Source organism: Microcaecilia unicolor, chromosome 6 (genome assembly GCF_901765095.1).
Source record: "Microcaecilia unicolor chromosome 6, aMicUni1.1, whole genome shotgun sequence".
Taxonomy (NCBI): Eukaryota; Metazoa; Chordata; class Amphibia; order Gymnophiona; family Siphonopidae; genus Microcaecilia; species Microcaecilia unicolor.
Window position 1 is genome coordinate 111982066 of NC_044036.1, and position 27686 is coordinate 112009751.

Sequence of the window (27686 nt, forward strand, 5' to 3'; positions counted from 1 at the left end):
GGATTTGCAGAGGGGAGGTTGGAGGGAAGGGAGAGGTTTTGGATATATAGGGGGGGGTGGAAGGAAGGGGAGAGGTGCTGGATATGCATGGGGGGTGGAGGGAAAGGGGAGAAGTGCTGGATATGCAGAGGGTTGAACATGTAGGGGGGCTGGATGAAAGGGAGAGAGATGCTGGATGTGTGGGGGGGGGGGGGGCTGTAGGAGAGGTGCTGGATATGCAGAGGGAAGGGAGAGAGATGCAGGGAGAAAGAGCCAGATGCATAAGGGGAAGGAAAGAGAGGAAGAGAAGCTGGTTGGGGGGTGGGATCAGAGAGGAGAGGGACACATTGGTATGGAGGAGGGAGAAAGGGGACATAGGGAAGTATACAGATACAGAAGGGAGAAGATGGGCATTAGGTGGGAGCATGGGGACAGGGACACAAATGTGAGATGCTGTATGGGGATAGCACATGGGCACAGAGGGGTAATGCCTGACCAAGGGGTGGGGACGGGGATATGGAATAGAGATAAAATGCTGGACACTGGAGAGGGGGGTATATGGACACGGGGGGGGGGGGAGATACCAGACAAGGGAGAGAATAGGAACGCAGAAGGGATATGCTGGGCATGGGGTGCATAGGTGCACAGAGGAATGATGATGGATGAGGGGATATGAACACAGGGGAGATAATGAACAAGGAAATATAGGAAAACAGAGATGGATGATGGACATGAAGAAAGAAGAAATGTCAAATAGGAGACCCTGGCAAGTGAGTTAAGAGAAGACAGAGGGAAGCAGAAACCAGAGACTGGGACCAATATGATTTCAGAAAAAATGACCAGACAACAAAAAGGTATAAAAAAAATATTTTATTTTCAATGTTGTGAATATAATATGTTGGATTTGGAATGTACATCTTGCCAAAGCTGATGGTAAACATGGCTGGGGTCCAGGACAGAAATCTAGGAAAGGACCCCAAAGTCCATTACCAGGCTGCGCCTTCAGCTTCCAGCATGCAGGCTTTCTCTGGCCAAGGAACCAACCCCTAACACCATCCCTGGCATGTGCCATCTTTATATTTTGCACAGGAGCAAATGCCTTTCTTTCTTGTTTCTCTGGTGTTGTACTACATGCAAGGTCTAGTTTCTTGGGGTTTCCGTTTAATTTATATTTCTAAAGTTTGTGGTCACTTATTCTGTATTTGGCATTTGTGTCTTGTGTGTGTGAATGAGGTATTCTGTTAGCATGAAGTTTCCATGTAGCATTCTGTAGTAATTTGGCTTGTTCAGCTTTCCTGATAAATGTATTTGTATTTTAGGGCCCTACTATAATATTTAAGGCACTTCTTTTTCTTAGGTAGGATCTTTGTTTTTGGAAGTTAGTGTTGGCATGGTAGATTTGCTCAAGGTTCTGAGTGACTTTTGTTTTATAGATTTTTTTAAAGTTAATTTATAATTTGTCTGTAATTTAGATTACACTAGAAAACAAAATTTCTTTATATGATGAGTTTTATGGAGAATTGTCCTTGCTGTGCTCTGTATCCATTGTTGTGGAGGGCCAGGAGGTTCTCTGGATGCAGAATGTGTTTGGCTTCAATACCATATATGTGTTGGAGGACCATGGCTCAGTGGGGCTGAATAGTGCAGTCTATTGTACTTCCCTTAGCTCTCAATTGGCCTGCAGCCACTGAAGCCTGCACTGCAACCCTCATTGAAGTTATGGGGAGTGGGGTAGGGACAGAGCATGGGTGCATCAGGTTTGCTGTTTTTTTCTTTTTCAAAAAAGTTGGCAACTCTAGTGCCCACCCATCCAACCTGTTGGCCCACCCAAAAATTGCCTTCTGGCTACGCCACTGAATCAAAGCCTCTTATCTCTTTGTTTTGTATCTTCTCTTTAATTCCAGACAAGATTGTAAACTCCACAGAGCAGGGACTGTTGCTTATGTGGTTTCATAAAGTGCTGTGTACACCTTGTAATATATTTATGATTAAGACTACTCAATTTAAATGTTTCACTTATGTATGTATCTCTGTCCATGTATGAGATGTGTGCAAATTTACGCCTGAGTTCATGGGAAAACAAAAGATCTTTTTGTTTTGCAAATTCAAGTGTTTAAACACCTCTCAGAAATATCTCCTTCAACCATTTCAATCAGGCCATGTTTTAGCACTCTAGAGCCCTGCAATGCCATCACAGAACTATTCAAATATAATTTTTCCATCCATTTTATGTATTAAGTAGTAATAAATGGAAGCTGCATGCAATTTCTTTGGACTGAAGCCAAGTATTAAGGCATGGTGCCCCTTCCATTAAAATTACTCACAACTGCCAATGTTCTCAATGTTTCTCAAGAGGCCGCTATACCTACATGCAATTCTTCATCCTGTTCTCCCCGTCTGCATAAAGCGTTCCATTTTGATTTTCCTGCACATTCCTAACTCCGGTGTGCGTACAAAACGCTGGACCCTGACAGGTGCCTGTTTCACTTTTCAAGCTTTGTCAAGGGATATAATGTAGCACCGGATCTGTTAAGACAAAACAATGCCTGTCAGCTCTCACATTAGCTCTGTCGCGCCGACACATTCAATCATCGTCATGGCTCACATTAACTCAACCTCCTTCTCGGTTAGCCTCCATGCAAGACTCATGGTGGTGGCGTCTTATCTATGGTAGGTGTACCGGAAGTGACCCACATCCCCTAGCGCATCCGGAATCTGAACTGTGTTTCACATAAAACATCCCCAGTGTATATATGTGTTCAGACCCCTAGGTTCCAGGGTGTCTAAATGATAAATCCAAAAGGTTTCCTGCTGCAAAAGTTTTCTATTGCGATCACCACTCCTCGATGAGGGGACTATGTGGTCAATAACCATGCATCTTAGGTCATTCACTGTGTGTCTATTCTGTATACAGTGTTGAACCAGCGGAGCTCCAATGTTCTGAGCTGCAATACGGGACCAGTGTTCTGTCATCCTGGCATGAAGCGATCTACATGACTTCCCTATATAAACCTTGTTGCACGGACAACTGATATGGTATAAAACATCTGAGGTGCGACAGGTAGTGTGATGTCTCAAATGATACAACCGGCCATTATATCTAAAATTGGTCACCTCAACTGTCAGTTCACAAGTTTTACAGTTCAACCTGTTATATTTGTAATGGCCCGGTGTCTCCTTTGGGGTTGTGGATTCATCCTCTGGTAGCTGCGCAGGACTCAATAGTTCCTTCAAGTTCTTTGTCCTTGAGAATGCCGTCCTCAGTCGATGTTACGTAAACAGCGGATGTGTTTTCATTATGTCCCACTGTTGTCTAATAATGCTGGCTGCTGCTTCTCCTCCTGGAGCAAATCACATGACAAATGTAATAACCGGATCTGTTTGATCTGCATGTTGTCTCCCTTGTAGGAGGTCCCTATTATTATATTTGGCGCGAAGGTATGCTTGTCGGAGTACCTTCTGAGGATACTTCCTGTATGTTAAGTTGTTGTAGAAATGCTTGGCTTGTGTTTTAAAGTCTTCATCAGTTGTGCAGATACGTTTGAAACGGAGAAATTGTGAAAAAGAAAGGCTTTCGCGTAGCGCTCTAGGGTGGCAACTACTAAATTCTAAAATAGTATTTCTGTCTGTTGGTTTAGTAAATACTTTCGTGACAAACATGCGATGAGTCAAGTGGACTTCCACATCTAGGAAATGTATTATGGTGCTTGAAAAGGATAGAGTAAATTGTATCCTCTAATGACATTGATTTAACCCTCTCTCGAAGTCCTCCAACTCTTTAGGACTGTCATGCCACAGTATGAAGACGTAGTCGATGTATCGACGCCATAAAAAGATCTTAGATTGAAAAGGGGACTGTGTTAGCCACTTATCCTCAAAGGCCATCATGAACAAGTTGGCCACTGTGGGGGGCAAAGGTCGCCCCCATCGTCACTCCAGACGTTTGTAAAAATAATCTGTTTTGGAATTGAAAACCTTTTTTTACATAATGCCAATTTTGCCAGGTTGAGTATGAACTCAGAAGGGACCTCATGTGGTGTGGGTCGTGCATCCAATACACTCCTGATGGTGGTCAATAACTCATCTTGAGAGATCATGGTGCACAACGATTTTATGTCAAGTGTTGCCATTAACACTGGAGTTTCTGGCAATTGGACTTCCTGTAATAATATTAGAAAATGCATTGTATCCTTAATATACGATGGACTGTTGAACACAAAATCTTTCAGGAACGTGTCAACATAGACTGATAAAGGTTCTAGCAGAGACCCCCTTGAGGACATAATCGGTCTCCCAGGAGGGTTGATCAGATCTTTATGTATCTTCGGTAGTATATATAATACTGGAACCATAGGCGCTCTATTGTTAAGGTACTAATGTTCTCTCCATGTCAAAAAGCCTTGCTCTAGACCTACTTGCGTAACTTCTTTAATCGTCTTCTGCAACTCCTGGGTTGGGTCATCATGTAATTCTTGATAGGAAGAAACATCCACCAATTGTGATTCTACTTCTGTGGTGTATTGTGCCCTATCTAAAACAACCACTGCTCCGCCCTTATCAGCAAGTTTTACTACAACATGCGGACTGGTCTTCAAATCATGTAGAGCTTGACGTTCACGTTTGCTCAAATTGTCTCGGTATCCTCAGTATATGCTGTTGTAGAATTTATGGATATCACAGAGTACTAGCTGCTTAAACACTCTAACAACAGGATCCAATGGGATAAGTGGTATCAATTGTGATTTAACACTTACCCGAGAATGGGCTGCCAGGGTGTCCTTGCCTCCAAAGTAAATGTATAATTGTAACGCTTGGATAAATTTTTCCAGGTCAATCCTGAATTGGAAAGGATTGAATGCACACGCTGGAACATAGGACAACCCTATGTGAGCCATGACGATGATTGAATGTGTCGGAGCAACAGAGCTAATGTGAGAGCTGACAGGCGTTGTTTTGTCTTAACAGATCCGGTGCTACATTATATCCTTTGACAAAGCTTGAAAAGCAAAACAGGCACCTGTCGGAGTCCAGCGTTTTGTACGCACACCGGAACACTCGGATAAGTGATTTTGAGCCTGCCATCGTTAGCATAGTGATGTTTAGAAGATATGCAGAGTGTGCGAGGGTGACTGAATAAGTGCACTAAGCAACACAGGAGCAAAACAAAAAAAGATAAAGATTAAAAAAAATGTTTGCACACTTAGGAAGGAAGGGGGTTTTGTCTATGATTAAAATCGTCACCTGTAGGGGTTCACCTCATTGGTGAGTGCAATAACACAAGAGACTTTCCCTTTAAAACACAATATATGATAGTTGTCTACTCCTACACAAACATCTACCATTTTTTGTATTGAATTCCCAGGATAAGCAGCATAAAATTTGTTTTTCTGTTCTGGGATCTTGCCAGGTACTTGTGACCTGGACTGATCACTGTTGGAAACAGGATACTGGACTTGATGGACCTTCGGTCTGTCCCAGTATGGCAACACTTATGTTCTAAAGGAAAAGCAATTAGTTACTCTAAACAGGTAACTAATCACCAATTAATTACTTTCCTAAATGAGTAATGTAATTACTATAATTAATTGCTTTAAGCTGAGAATTAATGACTGTAATTAATTACTTTTGAAGAGTAACTAGCACAATACTGGCTGCAGGGTTGACATGATTGAACTTTTTTGCCCCTGTGATCAATTTGATGGTTATGTTTTGTATAAGTTGTAACTGGTGGATGTCCTTCATTGTGAGACCAGCATAAAGCAGTAGTCCACTTGACTAATGATAAATGAGTGGATCAGTATGTTTAGGGCTGGAGGGTAAATTAAAGATCTAACTGATCAAATTTTGTGGAGCTTAAAATAATTTCTTTACCATAGAGTTGTGGCTTGAAGGATAATGTACTGTCTAAGATGACCCCTAATATCTTGGTATATGGTTGGAACAGGATTGGGACGCAGCACAAAGAATGGGTGAAGATAAAGTAACGGTCATGGAATTAGAGAAAAGGACCAACCTGTTCTTTCTTAACAAGTTAGTAAGTTGTACCAGATTATTGTTAATGCTTTGGATCATATGAGTATCATTGGAAATCTAATGAATGTATATCATCTGCGTAAACAAAAGCTGTGAAGCCTAAAGACTAGGCTACAGTTAAGGGGGGGGCACGAAAAATGTTGTATAGGTGATAGAATGGATCCCTGAGGTACACCTAAAGGTACAGGAAACTCTGATGACCGAGTGTTATGAAAGTGAACTGCATAGGAGCAGAGAAATATAACTGGAAACAGTCAAGAGCAATGCCGCTTATGTCGATCTGGGAAAGTCTATCTAGTAAGATGGTGTTCTCTACTAAATCAAAGGTGGCTGAGAGTTCTAATGATAGCAGGAGGACTGACTTATACCTTTGATAGTGTTAGCCAAGTGTGCCGAAAAGGGGACATTGAATGAGGCACGTAAGCTAGTAGACAGTATGTTTTGAGAGGTGTTGGTGTCAAGATCACAGATAAGAGGTAGTGAGAAGGCACTTGTTAAGGTTTACTGAAGTAGTTGGCAATAGTCTGAGCAGTAGGAAGTGAGTCTGAGTAATCTGTTAACATTGGCACGGTGGTTAATATTTTCAGTATTAGAAAAAGTGCAGCCATATTTGATGCTTTAGTAATTTTGATGGTGCAGTACCTTTTCTTTGTGGAAATAAGAGCCAATGTATAAGAACGAGCTGTGTCCTTAAAGTTTGCATGTGTTTGGGGAGTGCCATAGGATCTCCAGATTCTCTCGATCTGTCTTGTCTTTTAACAACTAGAAGTCAGAGATGCACCAGGGGTCTCTACAATATTTGAGATCTCTTTGCGTGCATGGTGTAAGAGGAGCTAGGATGTCAAGAATTTTCTTTTTTAAGTGAAATGTCCCAAGTTAGGGTTTGATCTTCTAATGGGAGGGTCTCAAAGGTACCCAGACTCAGGTGGGAATGTTCCATAAGTGAATGAGCTGTGATCTTGCTTAAATCTCTGGTTTTCAACTGGTCCCCCTATACCAATATTGGGTGCGGCAATTGGCATGAAGGCGAAGGTGATCAATGGCAAAGGGTGCAAGGAGAAAGAATGCAAGTTCTTGGAAATGGAGAAAGTTGATAGCACTAAGTCTAGGGTGTGACCGCCAGTATGTGTAGGGTTAGCAATGTGCTGAGTGAGATCAAAATCTGAAAGTAGGGAAGAAAATCTTGAGTGAGAGGAGCTGAAGAGTCATCAAAGTGAAAGTTAGTCACCTAATATAATAGGGGATATGGAGTTGATACAATGGTCTGTTAAGGTTGTCTGAAGAAATTGGAAGGGGTGAGAGGAAGGAGGGTGGGTGGCAGATTAGGAGGAAATCAATAGGAGAGGCCGACTTGTCGAAAGCTGAGGAATTCCAATGGTAGATAAGAGCACGGCTGGAAATCTGTTAGCAGAGGTTGTGAGGAGCAAATTACAGCTATTCTCCCTCCATGGCGGATCTCCCTGTTACTAACAGAGTAAGAGTAGCCCTGGGGTGTGGCTTGTTTGATATATGCCAGATCTGTATCAGTGAGACAAAGAATATGTAGGTTATGAGCCTGTATCAGATCTCCAAGAAGGTGACGTTTGGATCTTACTAAGCATATGTTAAGAAGACTGATTAAGAGAGATGAGGGTGAGCAGGAGAAAGTGAAATTAGGAGGGGAGTGTGTAAGTCAGACAGAGCCGAGATACCTTACCTGCAGCTGACTGGAATATGAAGTAGGTCTAATGATGTCTCAGCCCCAAAAAACTGGACTATGCTATGCCAAACACATTGAGAAGAGAAAAAATATAGTTAGAGGAAGCAAAAAGGGGTGTCTAGAAGCATGTGCCATTATCAAGATGGACACAACCTACCAGTTTCTGGATTTGTCTGCTGCAGAGACTAAGGAAGGGGCATCATGTTAGAAGGATATGATGCTGGGGCTGGGAGAAGGGGATAAGGTTGTGTGTTACTTCATACAGTGTCTGGAGAAAGAGTGAGAGTATGCTATGGGGGGGAGAAGAAAAGAAGGAGCCTGGAAGGGAGAAGGGGAGAGAAATTGTGCCAGGAGGCATAGGCATCAACTTTTCAAAATGACTAGAAGTGCTAAACATAATCCGGATTACCCTTCCTGAATACAACAAAGGAGCAAGGGGTTGGAGGATGAGAGAGTGAGTGAGCTCTCGGAATGATGGAGGAGGAAGAGTTTACTAGGAGCAGGAAGGGAAAGGAAAGATAAAATTGTGCTGGGAACTGGGTAGATAAGAGATGTGAGAGAGATAAGAATGGAGGATTTGAGGAGGGGAATGAAAGATAGAGGGAGAAGATAAAGGAGGGAGAGAAGGTAAAGGGAAGAGGGAGAGATGAGAGGGGAGGAGAGGAGTGGGCAGGGGCAAACATAGAGAGAAGTAAGGGGGAGAAGCAAGGAGGGAAGGATGTAAGAAGGGATGAGAGATTATGAAGAAGTAGGGAGGTGCAGAACAAGGGGTGTGAGAGAGATCAGGCTGGGAGGGGGAAATGAAGAGTATAGGTGAAATAAAAGGAAACAAGAAAAAGGTGAAAAGAAATGGAGCCTATAACATAAGCAAAAGAAAGATAGCAGGATGGAAAATCTAAAATGCAAGGAGGAGTGGCCTAGTGGTTAGGGTGGTGGACTTTGGTCCTAGGGAACTGAGGAACTGAGTTCAATTCCCACTTCAGTCACAGGCAGCTCCTTGTGACTCTGGGCAAGTCACTTAACCCTCCATTGCCCCAGGTACAAATAAGTACCTGTATACAATATGTAAGCCGCACTGAGCCTGCCATGAGTGGGGAAAGTGCGGGGTACAAATGTAACAAAAAAAAAAAAAAATATATATATATATATATATACTGAGAGGTCCTTTTACTAAGGAGCGTCAAAAATGGCCTGCACTAGTGTAGGCATTTGTACTGGACGCACTCAGGCCCACTTTTCAGTGTGCCTGGAAAAAAGGCCTTTCTTTATGGCCAAAAATGGACATGCGGCAAAATTAAAACCTGAGACCCTACCGCCACCCACTGATGTAGCGGTAAGGTCTCACGCGTTAACCGGGCGGAAATCATCAGCGGGTACACTGCTGATTACCGCCTGGTTAGCACCACACAGTAGAAAATAAAAAATATTTTCTGCTGCGCCTTTTGGATGCGCGTCAAAAATAAAATTACCGCCTGGGGCACACAGTAGCCAGGCGGTAGTTTCAACTTCACTTATGTTGGATGTACATAGGCGCCTATGCACCTTAGTAAGAGCCCCTGAGAGAATAAAATGGGCAACAGAAAAATTTAAAAATCAGAGGGGAGGGAAGGGAAGGGAAGACATAGAAAAAGGAAAAATGAATAAGAAAAGGCTAAAGAACTGAAAATCTAAATAAAAGAACAGAAAAAGAAACAAAGATATACAAAAGTTTCAAAATATTTTATTATCACTTTCTGCAGCTACAACTGAATTTGTGCAATGATTGAGGCTGGGAAGAGGCAGTGGCTACAGAGTGATATGGTGTATTTGTGGAAAAGAGCATGCACGTTGAAGAGAGAAGGCTAATCAATGCCCATATGACAGGAAGGGAGAAATTTCCCACACCCCACCAATCTGAGCTCCTACCCTTTCCTCCCCTCCAAACAAAGCAGGCAAACTACACCTATGCTCACAAACCTTTACCTTCTTGTGTTTAGAGTCCCCTGTGCTTCATGCACTACTTAATTGTTGAGGCATTTTGAAGATCATGTCAACATTTCCAACAATTACAATAGCAAACAGAACACAATGAATGTAAAGACTAGCCAAGCTCTTAGAAACAAAAACAAAACAACAATGTGCACATCAACAAAAAGGAACCCTGCCAATATCACCACAAACTACCCTGAACGAAACCATGAAGGCAGCATTACAGAAAACATGTACCTTCTACTTTTCTGGCTCTCACACTGTATTAGAACTGTACCAAACGTTGTTAGTTTCATTATTTTTCAGCTCAATCATCACAAACGAACCCAGCTTTCCTCAAGGTTAACTAATATTCTCTCTTGACATGTCTTTGGCACCTTATTTACAATAACTCATTTTCTACCCCCTCGCTTTGTTTGTGCTTTCATAAAAGACATATCTCTAAATCAATAATCTATAGCAAACATTTCAGTAATTTGTCTCATGTATAGTCCCCCCCCCAAAAAAAAATAGCCCTGCAGTTTTTAAAACTGACTACAACAGAGGCAATACAGGGAGGCAACATGTAAAGCACCAACACTGGCAGCTTTTCAAAGCGGTAACATTTGTAAAACTAGAGTATTTGCATGTGGTATTTCCTTGTTTACTGAGAAAGGGTGGAGAGTTAAAGAAGAAAATTATCCACGCATTCTAAAGGCAAAAACATGTGCTTGCCCATCCCTACAAATTAATTTGGAAAATGGATTATCCATAGTAACCAGTGTAGAGGCCAGAACCTATTAGATTGTAAGCTCTTTGAGCAGGGACTGCCTTTCTTCTATGTTTGTGCAGCACTGCATATGCTTTGCAGCGCTATATAAATGCTAAATAGTAGTAGTAGAAACTATAAATTAACCAGAGCTGCACTACCACTATAAGAACGCCCTTCCATTTTAAACCTCTAGAGGCCATGTTTATGAAAAAGGCTCTCAATTTACAATGGTAGGACATTAATAGTCCCTCATTTTCCTTGTAGTGGTTCAAATAAAGCATGTCTCCATGTTTAGCAAAAAGTATACACACACGGGCAGCTTTTTTTTTTTCCTTTACAGCTTGTGAATGCACCATCTCTGCCACTTGGCTGTTTCAATGTTAAAACATTAAAGACACAAACTGAAAGCTTGCAAAATTAAAAGAAGAATCACATTTTGTATGCAGTCATTTATTTACAAACTGAAAATGACAACAAAAGGAATTTCAATACAAAACATTTATGACTGTACAGGAGAGTGGAAGAAAGAATACTTAAGGAGCGTGCCTATTAATTATCACTATGGTTAGAAAATCTTTGGATCCTAACCTTTCTTTACATAAAATAAATCCTAATAAATAAAAAAAATAAAAATAAAATTCTAAAAACAATCAAATAGAGCAGTGGTTAGAGCACTGGGCTCAAGAATGGCTTAACCATTACTCAGACTAAACCAGTGCATGCCAAACTTTTATTCACTATCACTCCAATTTAACATTTAATTTACATTACCCAGACTATGATTAAACAAAACAAAAGACCTCTAATTCCACTTCCGCTCCAGTGTACATTATCCTACCTCTATTTATCCGAAAGCAAAAATGGTGGCAACAGCAGTCAGCACAGGGCTCTGTGTCTCAGTGTGTGATCACGGACCCCAATACTCTGCATGGTTTCTAGTCTTAAAAGGAAGCCCACACAGGGGGAGGGGAAAGAACCTGTGAATGTTCACTGAACCACAGGCCCAGAGGGAGGGGCAGTACTATTTGTGACTCCATCCACTAATGTAATCCATAGGCGCCGGCTCTGTGGATGCTTGAGCACTCCCAATATTTTGAGTCCTGAAATAAGTAGCACAGCGGTAAGTGCAATGCACCACCAGAGGATTCCCAATAGTCAGTTTATGCACTGCCCTGCTGCTGGAAGCTCTCCCGCAGCTCACTAGTGCTACTACCTTAATTGCTGCTGGTAGAGGAACTGTGGCGATTAAAAGGAGCTGCCTCGGGATCTTGGTCTTCCCTATGACACATCCAGCCTCTTCCGATGCAACTTCCATGTGGGCAGGAAGCATCACAGGGAAGATCAAGGCTCCAAGGCAGCACCTTTCAATCGCTGTGGTACCTCTACTGGCAGCATCGATCGATGTAGTTAGCAGCATCAGTAAACCGGGGGGGGGGGGGGGGGCAACAAAGAGGAGAAACAAACCATATGTACCAAAATGGATATACTCTGAATCCTTCTCAGTGAATAAAGGGTACAACTAATAAAACTCTTTCAGAGAATCTTTTGGGTTGCTCAAGACCAAAGGGAATACACCAGTCAACCAAAAATAAACAGGTAAAAAAGCCTCCTGAGTGCAAAGCTGTTAAAATTGTCCCAGGCACATGGCTACTATTATAGATCAAGATTTAAATTTGAAGTAATAGGAATATATTCCAGTTCTCCAGATGATTCTGGAAGCAGTTTCACTGCTCCTTGATCTAGGGTCCATAGCACAAAATGTATAGCTGCCACTAGGGTGGAGGCAGGGTAGCTATACACAGAAAAATAGCCCCTTGCTCATCCATGAGTGAAGCCCCAGGGCATCCTTGAAACCTTGAAGACCCAAAGTTCTTTGATTGCCTGCTCTATTACCATTCTGAAAGGATGGCTTGCATGACTACAAACTATAGACAGTGATAATAGCTTAGCAGCCTGCTTGTACCTTCACCCTTCATGCCAAAGACTTAGACTACTCCAAGATATTAACTAGGGTTCCCAGATCTTCCTTGAAGAGCATTTTGGGAATACTGAGAAAGGAAACACAGCCCCCCTTTCTAAACCATAAAACAGCAATGGCCAAAGCTATTAGTGTCCCACTTCCTGCAAAGTCACATGAATGGCACATCTTGACCCTTGGAATCTGCTGATTGCTCAAATTATCTATGAGTGCTAGGACCAAGAACAGCTAAATCCAGTGCATGCAAGAATTAGAACCTTAGTGCACCACTCTGTTAAGTGTGAGAAAAAGTCTACTTCCAAAAGAATTCTTCCAGTTAGGAATATACTGTCCACTAGGACAGAGACACCTTTCCCCAGGAACGATAGTCTCTATGAAAACCATTGGAATTTAGTCATCCTCCTCAGGCAGATTAGCTGTTCTCCACATACCCAGGTACCAAAAATAGAGAGCAGGCCTGCTTATGGAGAAGCTCACTACATTGAAATCACAGCTTGAATGGCTTGATAAAAAAGAAAGGCTTTGTAGGCTCTCAGATCTTCTCTACACTGGGTCCCCTATCAAGGTAGGGCCCAGGGATAAAAAGACAGCCATGCTCAAGGACACAGAGCAACGAAACTAACCAAAGGAAGATCTACTCTGTATAAGCTTAGTGAAGAGCCAGTCCTTATGAACACTGGGTAACACAGTAATATAGTAGATAACAGTAGATAAAGATCTGTACAGTCCATCCACTCTGCTCAACAAGATAAACTCAGTATAAGGTATGATGTGATACTACATACGTCTACTTGACCTTGATTTGTCCTTGCCATTTTCAAGGCACAGACCACAGAAGTCTGCCCAGTGCTGGCCTTGTTCTCCAGTTACTGAAGTTGAATCTGTCCAGACATGATCAGGGCACAGACTGTAGAAGTCTGCCCAGCATTGGATCTGCTTCCCAATTACTGCTGTTGCCATCTAATTACTGCTAAGCTTGTTTGGTTCCAAGCCTTCTATATAGGATTCCTTTGTGATTATCCCACACATTTTTGAATTCCATTACTGTTTTCATCTCCACCACATCCTGCAGGAGGATATTCCAGGTATCTACTGCCCTCTCTGTGAAAAAGTACTTCCTGATATTATTCCTGAGTTGGCCCCCCTGCAACCTCAATTCATGTTCTATAGTTCTACCACCTTCCCACCTCTGAAAAAGATTTGTTTGTAAATTAACAATTTTCAAATATTTGAATGTCTATCATATCACTCCTGCCTCTCCTTCAGTAAGGATCCAACATTAGGCACTAGGTAACAAGTGGCCTGAAAATCTTGACCAAGAAACATCCACTGTAGCTCAGGGTCATGGAACCAGGGGTGGTGAGCCCTTGGACTGCAGCCAAGGACTGCAGCAGACAGGTCCTCTGTGAAAGCACAGAGCAGAGGCAAACCAGACTCAGAATCCAGACAAGATACAAGACATAGCAGATAAACAATGCACACTCAAGGTAAGGTAGAACTACAGCCTGGCTAAAGCAAAAACCAGGAACAGAGCTTGACTAAAGCAGGAACCAGGAACAAAGGAAGGGCAATCATATAAGCCGCAAGGCTGAACTGGAACCCACTCGTACCAGATGGAAGGGAAAAGAAACAGAACAGAATCTCTTGAGCAAATACTACTCAAGCAGTGCACACACACTGCACAAAACAGAGTCACAAACAGGAAGTCAAAAGACCCTACACACAGGCAGAAAGAAACAGAAGAGAAAAGACAACCCCCACTCAGGCTCATACAGTAGAATCAACAAGAGAAAGGTAACAGGGCAAACCACACAGGGAGGCAGCTCAGGGCTGTGCTAGAACCACAGCTATACATACGAATAGTTCTAACTCAAACAGAAAATCACACAGAGGTAGCTCAGAGCTGAGCTAGTAGTCCCAGTTAAACAGAAGATCTGTCCACTTGTGCCACACAGAGAGCTGAGCTAGTAGACACAGCTAAACAGCTAAACAGAAGAACCACCCACTCAAACACAAACAGAACCACACAGAGAGGATGCTCAAGGCTGTGCTAGTAGTCACAGCTAAATGGAAAAACAACCCATTCTTGCCACACAGAGAGGCCACTCAGGGCAGCGCTAGTAGTCGCAGCTAAACAGAAGTGCAACCCACTCAAACACAAACAGACAAGGTGAAAGATGCGAACCATGGCAGGGGGTGGGAGCCAGTGCCATGGGAGAAAGAGGAAGCAGGAAAAAGAAGATAGCGAGAAAGATGTGGACCATGGTGGCGGGGGGGGGTGGGGGCCTGGGCCATGGGAGAAAGAGGAAGCAGAATAAAGAAGACAGAGAAAAATGTGGACCACGCGGGGGGGGGGGGGCATGGGAGAAAAAGGAAACATTGAGAGATATGGGGAGGGGGTATTAGAGAGACAGATGCTGGAAATAGAGGATGGAAGGATCAATGAATGGAGGGAAGAGAGGAGATGGTGACCATAGAGGGGAGGGGAGGAGATGAGATGGTGCCCATGGAGGGGAGGGCAATGTAAGGGAGGGGATGAGATAGTGCCCATGAAGGGGAGGGGTAAGGGAGGAGATGATATGTTCCCCATGGAGGGGAGGGAAGGGTAAGGGACAGGATGAGATGGTGCCCACGGAGGGGAGGGAGATGGTGCCCATGAAGAGGAAGGGAAGGGAAGAGAGAAGGATGAGATGGTGCCCATGGAGGGGAGGGGAACAAGATGGGAGAAGATGGTGCTCATGGAGGGGAGGGAAGCAAGATAAAAACAACAGGAGAGATGCTTGGGGAGGGGAGAAAGATGGGAGGACATGGTGCCCATGGAGAGAAGGGGAAGGGAAGAGAGGCAAGAGGAGATGGTATCCATGGAGGGGAGAAAAGGGTAATGGAGGGAATGAGATGGTGCCTATGGAGAGAAGGGGAAGGGAAGAGAGACAGGAGGAGATGGTATCCATGGAGAGGAAGAGAAGAGAGAAAGTAGGAGACAGTGCCCATGGAGGGAAGGGAAGAGATGGAAACTACAGATAGATTTGAGCAGAAAGAAGAAAAATGGAAGAATGTTGAATGTGAAAGATGGATATAGGGCAGGAAGTGAAGAAAAAAAAAAAGAAATAGTGAATACACAGTAGGTCCAGGAAAAAGAGTCCAGAGCACAGGAAAGCAGAACCAGAGATAATGAACAAGATAATCCAAAAGATAAAAATCACCAAACAACAAAGGCAAGATAAATCATTTTATTTGTAATTGAAATATGTCAGTTTTGAGAATTTGCAACTGCTATCTATATATTGCAATGTACAGGAGGAAACGTGGAACGTGCTTTATGCGATTAATCACACGATTAAAAATTTTTGCCACGATTAGTCATACAGTTGATAACTTTAATCAGTGGACAGCCCTAGTTTCTATGTATGTTTACACCATTTCCATTTAAGATGTCTAAATTACTCCTTATGGAAAGTAAACCTGAGTGATAACACAAGGAGACTTTTGTTTTTTTGGAATAGTACACACCTGTGTCATTTTTAGAACTTTGTCCCAGCTTGCTACTTGTTCTTGTAACATGAATTTATGAAAGTCAAGTAGAGACTGCAGCCTGAAGAGAGAGAGCGGAGACTTCAAAGGAGAGGAAGGGTGGTCCTTTTTGTAACCACGGATACCAAAGAGTCCACCTTAGGTAATTTCAATTTCTGAAGCTCATGCTTGGAAATAGGGTAAAGGCGGGACATAGCCAAGCCACCTAAAGACTGCCATCCGGAGAGGACCACTGAGCTATAATCAGTTCCTGCACAGCTTCATGGACTGGTAAAGACAGGTGGCTTTTTGGTGCTAGCTATTTTAGGACTACAGGAGAAGGAAGCCGGAGAGTCAGGGGAAGAAATATTAAGAACCTCTAGAGCCTTAGTGATGAAGGAAGGCAATTCCTCTCTATGGAAAACCCTAACTGTAGTAGGGTCATCAGCTTCATCAATCAATAATTTTCCCTCCTCAAGAGGCACGGGCACCATAGAAGTCAGGGAAGCAGCTGAAACACCCTCCTTGGACAGTGCAGGGGAAGGAGGAAACACTCCAAATGCCTTCTCTTTGTAGAAGCCGCCCCCTGAACTTGCTAAGAAGCAGAGCAAATCCTAGGAAAGCTGGTGAGAGTGCGTCATTAAATATGCTAGGTACAGGAGCAAAACAAACTCCAGAGAAAAAGGCTCCTGAGAAACTGAGAAAGTCTGAAACCTCATCAAAGATGTTGAGGACTGGTTCCCCATCGCAGGAACAGCTGACTGAGGGGTTGATGCACAACAGCCCCCAGAAACAACTATGTGCCTTGAGATCCTCAGTAACAGTTACTGAGGTTGAAATAACAAGCGATTCACAAAGGAAACTGCATGCAAATGAGCTGCTTGGATTTTCAGCAAGCAAAATGAGAGTGCCTAGAGAAGGGGGACCTGATTGACAGCATCTCACTACACAAGGCTTTCATACAAGTTTACAATGTGTGTATGAAAGCCACGTGTAGCAACTCTTCAAAACATCCCTCGCTAATGACAAAATGGAATAGATTTACCATCTCCAGGGAGTGCAGGTTAAATGAAGGCAGGATGCATAGATCAAAAACAAACCAGCATGAGGAATAAAAATTTCAAGACATTTGAAAAAAGAAAAGTGTTGTGGAGCCAGTGGATTCAGCACATTTCATGCCTCCCCCATCCTCTGCATACTTCTCCTATGCTCTGCTGAAAGGCCTGTGCTATCAACAACTCCTGACCTCACGTAAAAATGTCCTCGTTACAGGTAGGGGTTGCATTTTGTACATCGCTCGTAAATGGCTGTGCATCTCTCGGAATGCACATTTAAATACTAAATCAGCTCATTTGAATATATTTGCATATGATTCCCATTGTCTGGTGCTGCAAGCAGTAAAAAGCACACAGCTCCTCTGTGCATTTCTCACTCAATACCAGGCTCATTAAGCAGGCTAGAACCAGTGCAAATTGCAAGTTGCTAACTCGGAAAGTTAGGAATGGAAGAGTAACCTAGTGGTTAGTGCAATAGCCTGAGAACCTGGGAAACTGGACTTGATTCCCACTGCAGCCCCTTGTGACTCTGGGCAAGACACTTAACCATCCATTGCCCCAGATCTAAAATAAGTACCTGTATATAATATGTAAACCTCTTTGATTGTAACCACAGAAAGGTGGTATATCAAGTCCCATCCCTTTTGTGCATCAGGCCCTGAACCTGCAAAAGAGATCCCTCTTCTGCAGGAGCAGAATCATTGTCTATCCAAGACGGCCACAGTAGCAGGCACAGAAATCGTGTCTGTGAGGGCCAGCTAAGGAGAGTGTAGCAAGGAGTCTTCTGCATAGGAACCCGATGGCCTCAACATCATAAAGTCAGAGTCAGCTGAGTCAGTCCCTGAACAACATTGAGAGCACTGCTCAGCATGAAATATATGACGATTCTCAGGACTGGCACTTAGGACTGCTCTGGTCCGCAAAACCGCCAGTCCCGAGAATTGTCATATATTTCATGCTGGGCATTACGAGTCTTAATACCGGTTGCCAGTTACGTTCCCTTCCCGCCAAGATACGTATTAGTCATCAGTTGGTTTTACATTCCTGTCCTGTGTTGATACATACGTAACATTAACTAATACATAGCAAACAAGAGTAAAAGACTCGTGAGGCAGGCCTGTTGGCTGAAACACCGCAGTGTCGAATCTGTTTATCCATACAATAAATTGATTTCGAGAGCATTGTCCAGTTTTTTCTTACGAGTCATCTTCGCCGTCTCCTGTGTGATTAGAATACTGCCATAATTATCACCACTATATCTGTCAACTTGTAACTTGGTACAGGACCTGTTTATCCTCTAGAAAGCAGAAGAAAACTAAGATACCTTGAGGACTGTTTTAAGCAGGGTTTTCTTTGAGGGGGTACTGAGTACCGGCACCTTTTCCACTGTCTGCTAAACTTGACCCATGGTTCTCGTATTTCAATGAAAGAGCTCAGGTTCTACATACAAATGTTGCCTTGTCATAGATTCTATGACTGGTTGCAGGGGTCCTGGCTATTGTGGGGTGAGTCCCTCAATGATTACTCCACCCCTGAAGGGTGGCCTGGCATTTGAGTACCGGCACCTTTTTTGCTAGACAAAATGCACTGGTTATAAGTAATTTGAGGGTTTTACAAAAGATCTTGCTGGAGAACTACAAGCTATTATAAAAATAATGTTTTAAGAAACAGAAAATGCATCTTCAGTGAACTAATCACATTTTTAAATTACAGAAAACTAAAGAACAGATTCTGAACTAATTTTTTTTCAAGATCTCTTTATATAAAAGGGTAGCATAACAGAAATGTTTATCTTCCTAACACATATCAGCAGCTATGCTCACTGAACCATAAGATCAGTATCTTGATTAAAACAGAAGGCCTATCAATATAAGTCAACTCCATCCAGCATGGTAAGTTTATCAAATGCCAATGGCCTCATGTCACATGAATATGAATATTTTCTAGAATACAAGCATTAAGCATGAACATTAAAAAGGACATCTGCTAGCAGAATCTCCCAATTCCTTGCTGTGTATGACCTGAAACAAAGGTCAAGTTGATATAAACTTCTGAAATTCAAGTTTTTGTAAGTATTGGGTGAGCATATAATAGAGACAGATCGATATTTATGACATTTTATGTTATCATGAAATAAAATACTGTTCCCAAAATGGGAACGTTGGCGTGTATCAAACAAACTGAACTATGCTGGAAAATAAGCACACGAAGCATAGAAATTATGACATATCTTAAAGATTGCAAGTATTTGTTAAGTAAACAAATCATAGTCCACAAGATCATTGATAATATTATAAAGTTAACGTGTCTCTGGTATATGTCACTTCTAGTGATAGTTCTCAGAGCATGCCTTGTGAAGGCGCTTGTTGCATTTGACGCAGCTCAAATGTGTGTTCTTTCCACAAGATGCACATCGACCCTGCATGCAAGACTTTAGAAAATGGTTGACTCCATCAAATCGAATTGCTGGGACGGGTGGTGCTGTTGGGCCTCCAAGTCTTGAACACTGAGGCTGAGCCTTGAGTAAGGAATGAGCCACATTTCTTCGGAATTAAAGATGAGTAACATTCTCACCAGGGGGCAAATACTGATAAAAATGGAAAGCTGCAACGACAGCCATATTCAAACCATTTGCAAAAAGATTCCACCACCACTTCTTGGAACGGAGACTACTACTACTACTACTTAACATTTCTAAAGCGCTACTAGAGTTACGAAGTGCTGTACAATTTAACATAGAGGGACGGTCCCTGCTCAAAGAGCTTACAATCTAAGAGACAAATGAACGGTCAGTCCGATAGGGGCGGTCAAAATGGGGCAGTCTGGATTTACTGAACAGTAAGAGATAGGTGCCGAGATGAGGACGGTATGTGGCCAACATTCTGTCAAATAAATCAACAACGCCCATGCCCTGGTTGTATTCGGTTCGGTTGTGAGATATCAGCATCCCTTATCCCTTTACTCATCTCTTAGCAAGTTTGACTGGATGGACAACAGTGATTACTGGCAACATGAACGACAGAACTGTCATGCCATTTTGCCACTATTACAGTTACATCTGACCGATAATCATAATCGTAACAACCCCTCTCCTTTTTCTTCATTTCTTTTGTGGACATGAGAAGACATTTTCCGGTTTCATTTTCACGAATCGTCCCACAAACACAAAAGCCTTTGTCTCTCAGGTCAACTACCAGCTGATAGCTTGTGAAAAAGTTGTTGAAAAACATAACATGTGAGGAAGGATTCTGTACAACATTCAGCAATCCATTGACAACTCTTGCTCCTAGAGGCAGCTTCACATCTTCACTACTCTTTCCACAATATATTTTGATATTGTATGGATATCCGTTGACACCACACAACATCCACAGCTTGAACCCAAATCTAATTGGTTTGTTCTTAATGAACATCTTGGCTGAATGGTGGCCGTGATAAGGGACCATTTCCTCATCAATACTCAGGTTCTGGTGAAATATTCCAAACTGCTGGAAACAACTGCACAGGTACTCTTAATATACTGCCACTTTTGCTACTTTTGAGGTTTCCAGTTTTTGGTTATCGACTAAATGGAGATATCGTTTTATTGAGCGGAATCTGTCTCTCGACATTGTGTTTGCAAAAACTGGGATGCATAGATCTTCAGCAGTTGACCAGTAGTCGTTCTCCCCAAGCACACTGTGATAGCCACTTATCAGCAGGAGACCCAAGAACTGTTGGATTTCCTCACATGACACTACAAATGATGGATTGTTTTTGTCTCGCTGTACATAAAGTTTGGTCTGATCATGGATGTCCATTATCAACTCCTGAGTGAAGAACATGCAAAATATTTCAAAATCAGTGAGAAACAAATAATCTTCACCTACTCTTGGGTGGCATACATGGATCATCAGGATATCTGACTCTTTTGGCTTTCTTCCATTTTGGAATATCGAAGGAAGATCTTTTCCTTCTCTTGTTACTTTGGTCTGATTCATCCTCATCACTTTCATTGTCATCATCTATATGCAGCTCAAGTTCACCTGCGACATCTGTTGGCAAATCCTCTAAATCAAAATGAGTGTCATTGACCTCTTCTTCATCACTGTCAACCGCCTTATCTCCACTCTCTGGTGGTAAGATGACAATATCCTGAACAGCATCAGATTCACTACTTACAGCTTTGTTCAAAGGCTTCTGCAAGTAGTGAACCTTGTTCACGTCCGTCTTTTTCCATAAAATTTCAGAGAATCCATCACAAAATTTTTTTTACTAAAACGTGCTAAAACTATCACATGTTGTGTCAAATATGGCTGACAACCGGAATTAGTTGAGCTGCCTAGCACAGAATACTTAACAATAGAACAATACCCTAGAATAGAAGAACTGGACATAGACTTTGCCACACCTGTCATGTAATAGTTCAGCAAATAACATGCCAACATTGCCATTTTGGAAACATAAAATGTTTTCACTCAGCTATGACATGAATAAATATGTTACAAATATTTCAGTGACACATAACATTTAGCAACATAATATCCTATTCAATTCCCAAATAGCACCTGCCAATGAAATTTTTTCTTATCCTACAGGAAGTCTGAAAATTTTTTATAAAAATGTTGCATTTCAGTACATTTTCAAGGTCACATATCAGAAAAATAATTTTTTTAGAATTTTATGTCCAGTTGTAAAAAAAACTACATGTTTAAGTAACAATTATTTAATGAATTTATAGACTTTTCATTTAGTACAAGTTTGCAAAAATTTTTGATCATGTGTTCCCAAATTGGGAACGTTGGACTGTAAAAGGTTAAGGACTGGCTTCCATCTTCATGTCTATGGAGAAACTTCTTCACATACCCAGTCCAATAGTTCTACTGTGTGTCCATAAAAAGTTCCCTTTTGAAGTTTATGGTTGTATTTAAGCTTGCATAAATGGAAAATAAGCAGAAAACAACAAGCTGAAAAACTACAGCCTTAACAAAAATGAAAGCTTCTTGCACAACCATTGATAAAGGGAGAGAGGCCCCCATCCTGCAATGTATGTATTTTACTATAGTGTGGCTTGTCAGGAAAAATAAAGTGACCTATTCACTAAAGTGCAGTTAAGATTTTGAACTTTTCATACATCAACTGCCAAAATTGGATGGGCAAACTGGATCAGCCATATTGGGGGGGAGGGGGGTGGAATTCTTTAACTGGGTGGCTCAGGTTAGGTGACTAGCTGCAGCATGCTGAGCACTAATTCTGTAACAGCATCTGCATACCAAGACTCTGTTATAGAATATTAGTTTGATCTGGCACTGTGCCAGAATGTCAACAGAAGGCATAAATGCACACCTAAGTGTTGCAATTTAGCACATAGCTTACAGTACTCTGTAAAGAATGTGTGTAAATGTTGGTCCCTCCCATGCTCCTCCCCTGTGAACACATCCTAGCATTTACACACGTTACGTGCATCTTTTATAGAGTAGTGCTGAGCGAAAACATAGTACTTATGCATGTTAAGTGCTAGTATTCTATAGATTTAGCACACAAATGCCATTTACATTTAAGGGATGGGATGGGAAGGAGGACTTGATAAACCGCCTTTCTGTGGTTTTTGCAGCTACATTCAAAGCGGTACACATAGTATATACTGGTACTTATTTGTACCTGGGGCAATGGAGGGTTAAGTGACGTGCGCAGAGTCACAAGGAGCTGCAGTGGGAATCAATCCCAGTTCTCCAGGATCACAGTCTGCTGCAACCACTTGGCTACTCCTCCACTCTTTAAGTGCTTAAGTTATAAAATGAGAAGGATGGTCTTTACTTATGTGGAAATTTGTGACCATCTCTGGGAAAACGTAACTAAAAGTTGCAGATTCAAAAGGTTGAGAATGGTTGATTTTCACATCAATTTGAGGCCATGTTTACTAAGCAGCGTTAGCATTTTTAACGTGCCTACAATTAGCGCGTGCTAACCATGTAGGCGCCTATAGGGATATTGTACGCATATACATGATTAACGTGAATACATGGTTAACACACATTAAAAACGATAACGCGCCTATAACGCTGCTTAGTAAACAATTGCAAAGTATTCTGAAACTATGTAAAGGGTCCCATTTTTCCCGGACACTGTGTATTTGGGATTCCTTTTGGAGTTTGCTTCTTACAAGTTTTTCTTGGCAGTAGGTTAGAATTGAGGTGGGGTGATATTTCTTTTATTAGTTCATCCTTCAGAAATAGGGGTTAAGTATCTTTTATAATTTTCCTTAGGCTTTCTAGGTCTGGAATGTTATGCTACTATAAGTGGTACACATTTCATGGTTTTCCTTTCCTCATACTGTAGTAGGTTATCCCTAGGTGTTAAATCTTTACGGTGTTTACTCCTGTCTTTTGTGTCAGAACAAATGCAGTGGTATCTTGTAGCTTGGCTGTATATAATAGATTTTTCTTATATGTGGAGAATGGAAACTGGAGCTATAAAGGTAGTTGCCTCTGTCAGCTGGTTTCCTGTATATTGATGTTTATAAGTGACCACTGCAGACTGAGAGACTGGGACTAATTCATTTTGAATTTGATCGTGGGATGGGATGCTTTGAAGGAGTTGTAGAAATGTTTAAAGATTCTCTTCTTCAATCCAAAATTATGAAAACATCTTCTATGTACCAGTAATAACTGAAAGGTTTGTGGTGTTAACTATTTAGAAAACTTTCTTCCATTTCTGAAGCAAACTGATTGGCATGGTAAAATTAGTTCTTACCTGAAAATGTTCTTTCCATTAGTCCCAACAGATCAATCCAGAGACTTGTGGGTTATGTCTCTCTACCAGCAGGTGGAGACAGAGAGAACCTCAGAGGTTTACTATATGTGGCCATGTGCAGTCACCTTAACTTCAGTATTGTCGATACCAAAGCAGTGGATACCAAAAGAAGTCCTCTCCTGCCTGCATAAAGCCTATGAAAGCTCCTCAACTGATCCTGCGGGAGGGTAACAGACGGTTTCCTTTATGTTTTGATTTGCTTTGTTTTGCCTTTTTTTTTTTTGTAGCCAAAAATCAAATGAAGGAATCTGATGAAACTGAGGCAACTAGAAGAAAACACTCAACCCAGAACAACAAAGGGCAGGCCTCTGGATTGATCTGTTGGGAATAATGGAAAGAAAATTATCAGTTAAGAACTAATTTTACCTTCCATAGCATCCCACAGATCAATCCAGAGACTTGTGGGATGTACCAAAGCAGTCCTCAAGTGGGGTGGGGTACTACAACCTCAGCAGACTGGAGCAATGATCCATAGGCTGCGGTTACATGCGCTGCCACATCAAATCTGGAATGCCTTGCGCTGCCTCGCCAAGCCTGCAAAGCCTGCAAAGGGAAGTACAGCAGATCAAGTGGGCGATCAGCAAAAGTCATCCCCGGCAGGATAGAGGACCAAGTGGCCAAACTGCAAAGGGCAGCCATGGAACCCAGAAGGGACACGGAAAAGGAAGTCAACTGCGCTCTGGAAGAAAGCACTGCCACCCGTAACAGGAGAGACTGTCCCATACAGAGGCCTGCTGAAGAAATTGCCTCTCTCAGCCAATGGCCACTACGGCTCTTGAAGTCAGATCCCCTTTCTTGTGACCAGCCAGAGGACAACATGAGGGTATGCCAGGAGGCATTTCTGCTCAGCAGGTCAGGAATCTGATGATCCTACCGCAGTGTGGGTGTTTTGTAAGGAGTCGCCACCTTCCTATATACCTAAGGCTCTCCAGGTTCTGAATATGTCTGCTTCTGATCCTGTCACCACTACATCTGCTAATCTTAAAATGGTGAGCACAAGAAAACCGCTACAGTCTTTAGCAGTGCATAAGGCTATGTAGGAAGTCACTTCTGCTCAGTGGGTCATCCCAGGCACTGCCCCACTATGCAGAGGCGTAGCTAAGTGGGGTGCAAGGGGAGCAGCTGCTCCCCTAAAAGGATTTTGAATAAAATGGAACTTATGCAGAACAGCTCTTCAACTTCACACTGATGCCTATTCTACAAAAGGTCTGCTCCTCCTGACATCAAAACTGCTATGCCTACATCTGCCAATCTAAAAATGGCAAGCCTTCCTATGTTACTTTCCTAAGGTCCCGAGTAAAGAAGAAAAGAGTTGACCAATGGAACTCGCTGGTGACTTCCAAATAGTATAGGAGTATATGGTGAACATCCAAGAAGCGGGAGGAGAAAAAGGTGGAATGGGATGGAAGGCAGAAACCACCGTATGCAGAAAAGACAGGACTGTGCGCCCGTCACCAGTAGAAATCCAGAGGATCTCAAACGGACGAAGTCGGGAGTTCTGAGAACCTGCCTGGACTGGATTGCTAAAGAAAACTAAGCTGCCCAGGACGATAGCCCTGATGTCGTAAAGATAAGGGCGAGCCTGACCCGACTGAAAAGAACTTGTAGACATGTCCTCAGGAAGACGCTGAGACTATAAGTCACCCAGGTCTGCCACCAACTTCATGGAGTCCTCAACAACAGTTGCCCTGAAAAGTGAGCTGAACCAGCCATCGTTAGAAGCTGCATTCACCACCCAGTAGTGCAACCACATCAAATGACAGGCTGTGACCGCCAAAAACATCTGACGCCTGAAACAAATCATAGAAGAAAACTGGCAATTAAGCCGGCTTCGACTCTACATCTGGCAAACGAGGAATCGGTCAACTGCCTGCCTTCTGGAAGGGATCCGAAATCTGCCGCCAGGCTACGGCACACCCTAGCAGCCTACAAGGTGCAGATAGCCACCTCCAGGAAGAGAGAACTGAAATATCAGAAAGCTGTGTTGAAATCATCCATTGAGACTAAATTGGCTTGAAGGGAGCCATAGAGATGGGGACCAAAGCAGAGAAGGAACCCCTGAAGTGGTCTGATACAGACTTAGGCCCACGGGGAAATGTCCAAGAAAGAGAACCTTGTGCCCATAACTTGAAATTATTTTCATATCCTGGACCTGGTAGGGAAAGTAAAACCTGACTTGGGTTGGCATCTGTTGCTGAGGAGCAAAAGAAAGAAAGGACTTCCCAAGCCTGTATGGAACAGCACTCTCCAATAAGCCAAGATTTGTGAGGGAAACAACTATCTCTTGGTGACACTGATTACCAATCCTCCTGAATTGCAAGCAAATCAGGCTCCAGGGGAGCGTTGGGGCTTCAGCATTGCCATATGGAGTGGCAAGAAAGATGGCGCCCTCAAGCGCGCGCACACACCCAAGAAAACAACTAACCTGCGCCCACCAAAATAAGCTGAGAGGGAAGGAGCACATCGTTCCACAGAGTTGGGCTGTACAGTGGATCTCCAGCACAGGAAACTGCAGCAGCCCAGTGGTTCCCACACTGGGAGCCGCTTTTGCTCTGCCCCACCAGCGCAGATAGGATAATGACTACTCATCCCCTCGGGAATTGCATGCCAAGTCGATCCTCACACCATTCAGTCGGTACTGCTATCCAGCATGAGCTTGCTGGACAAATCAGACTGAGGAGATTCTTTTTTTTTTTTTTTTTTTTAACAGTGCGCTCAAACGGCATTTTTTTTTTTTTTAAAGGCAGGAGAAGACACCAGAGCAAAAGAAACCTCAGACTCCTTTTAAAGTCAGGAGAGTGAGAACCACAAACCCCAGTGAGGCAGAGAGGAGGGGTTGATGGGGGAGTAAGGGAGGGACCTGGCACCACCAGGTGTGCACCCAAGTCCCAAGACCGGGACACCTCAGACCCCAGAAGCTCGACTAGACCCAGGGGACCAGGCCAGGAGCCAATCAATCCAGTGCTGCACAGATATGACCATCCACCTGCTAGATAGAGAGAATACTGAAGTTAAGGTGACTGCACATGACCATATATAGTAAACCTCTGAAGTTCTCTCTATCTCCCCCTGCTGGTAGAGGGACATAACCCAGAAGTCTCTGGATTGGTCTGTGGGATATGGAAACTGTGGTTATAAACATTACAACAAAAGAAAAAGTTAACAAAATTAGAAAATAAAAAAATAAAGTTCACTCTTAAAACAGGCATAGGAAAATTCCAAATTAAAAAAAAAAAAGTTTCAAAAAAAATGTTTTACTCCAAAAATAAGAAAACCACTAGTCCCCACAGTTCCTATTATCTGTAAACAGAATGTCATTATTGAAGATGAAGTAGTTATGTGTTTGTCCCAGAAAAGTTGCCTTTAAGAGTTCATGACATACTGCTATGCAGTCTGCATGAGGACTGTTGCTGTACAGTGATTCCACATCCACTGTGACAAGGAGGGTGTCAGGCAGCAAACACTCAGAAAATCTGTAGTATCTTGTCAGAAGCTGTTTGTCTTTTTCAATAAGGGTTTGTGTATCCCTTCTATTAATTCTGATATCGTTTCTGTCAGTGTGCCAATACCAGATATAATTGGTCCGCCAGGGTTCCCAGGTTTGTGTATCTTAGGTAACATGTAGAACACGGCAATAAAGAGGTAGCTTGATATCAGGTTTTCCAGCTGAGACTGGAGCTGCTTAGACAATGATGATGATGACATTTTTCAGTTTTAACTGTATTGTTTCTCCACTGACCTGATGAAGAGAGGATAACTGTCGAAAGCCTGTCAAAGATACATTAAGGGGCCCTTTTACTATGCTGTGTTAGGTGCTAACATGTGCCTAATGCAGCTTAAAATAGCATACTGCAGGACATGCTCAGACATCCTGTATTAAGTGGCAAATATGCGTGAACTAACCACACATTAAACATTTTT

General features: G+C 42.6%; 1 protein-coding gene across 3 annotated transcripts in view; it reads right to left on the bottom strand.

The window, feature by feature from the left end:
* CDC14A (cell division cycle 14A) overlaps positions 1–27686 on the bottom strand; it is a 282800-nt gene that overhangs the window by 190007 nt on the left and 65107 nt on the right. The window lies entirely within an intron of this gene.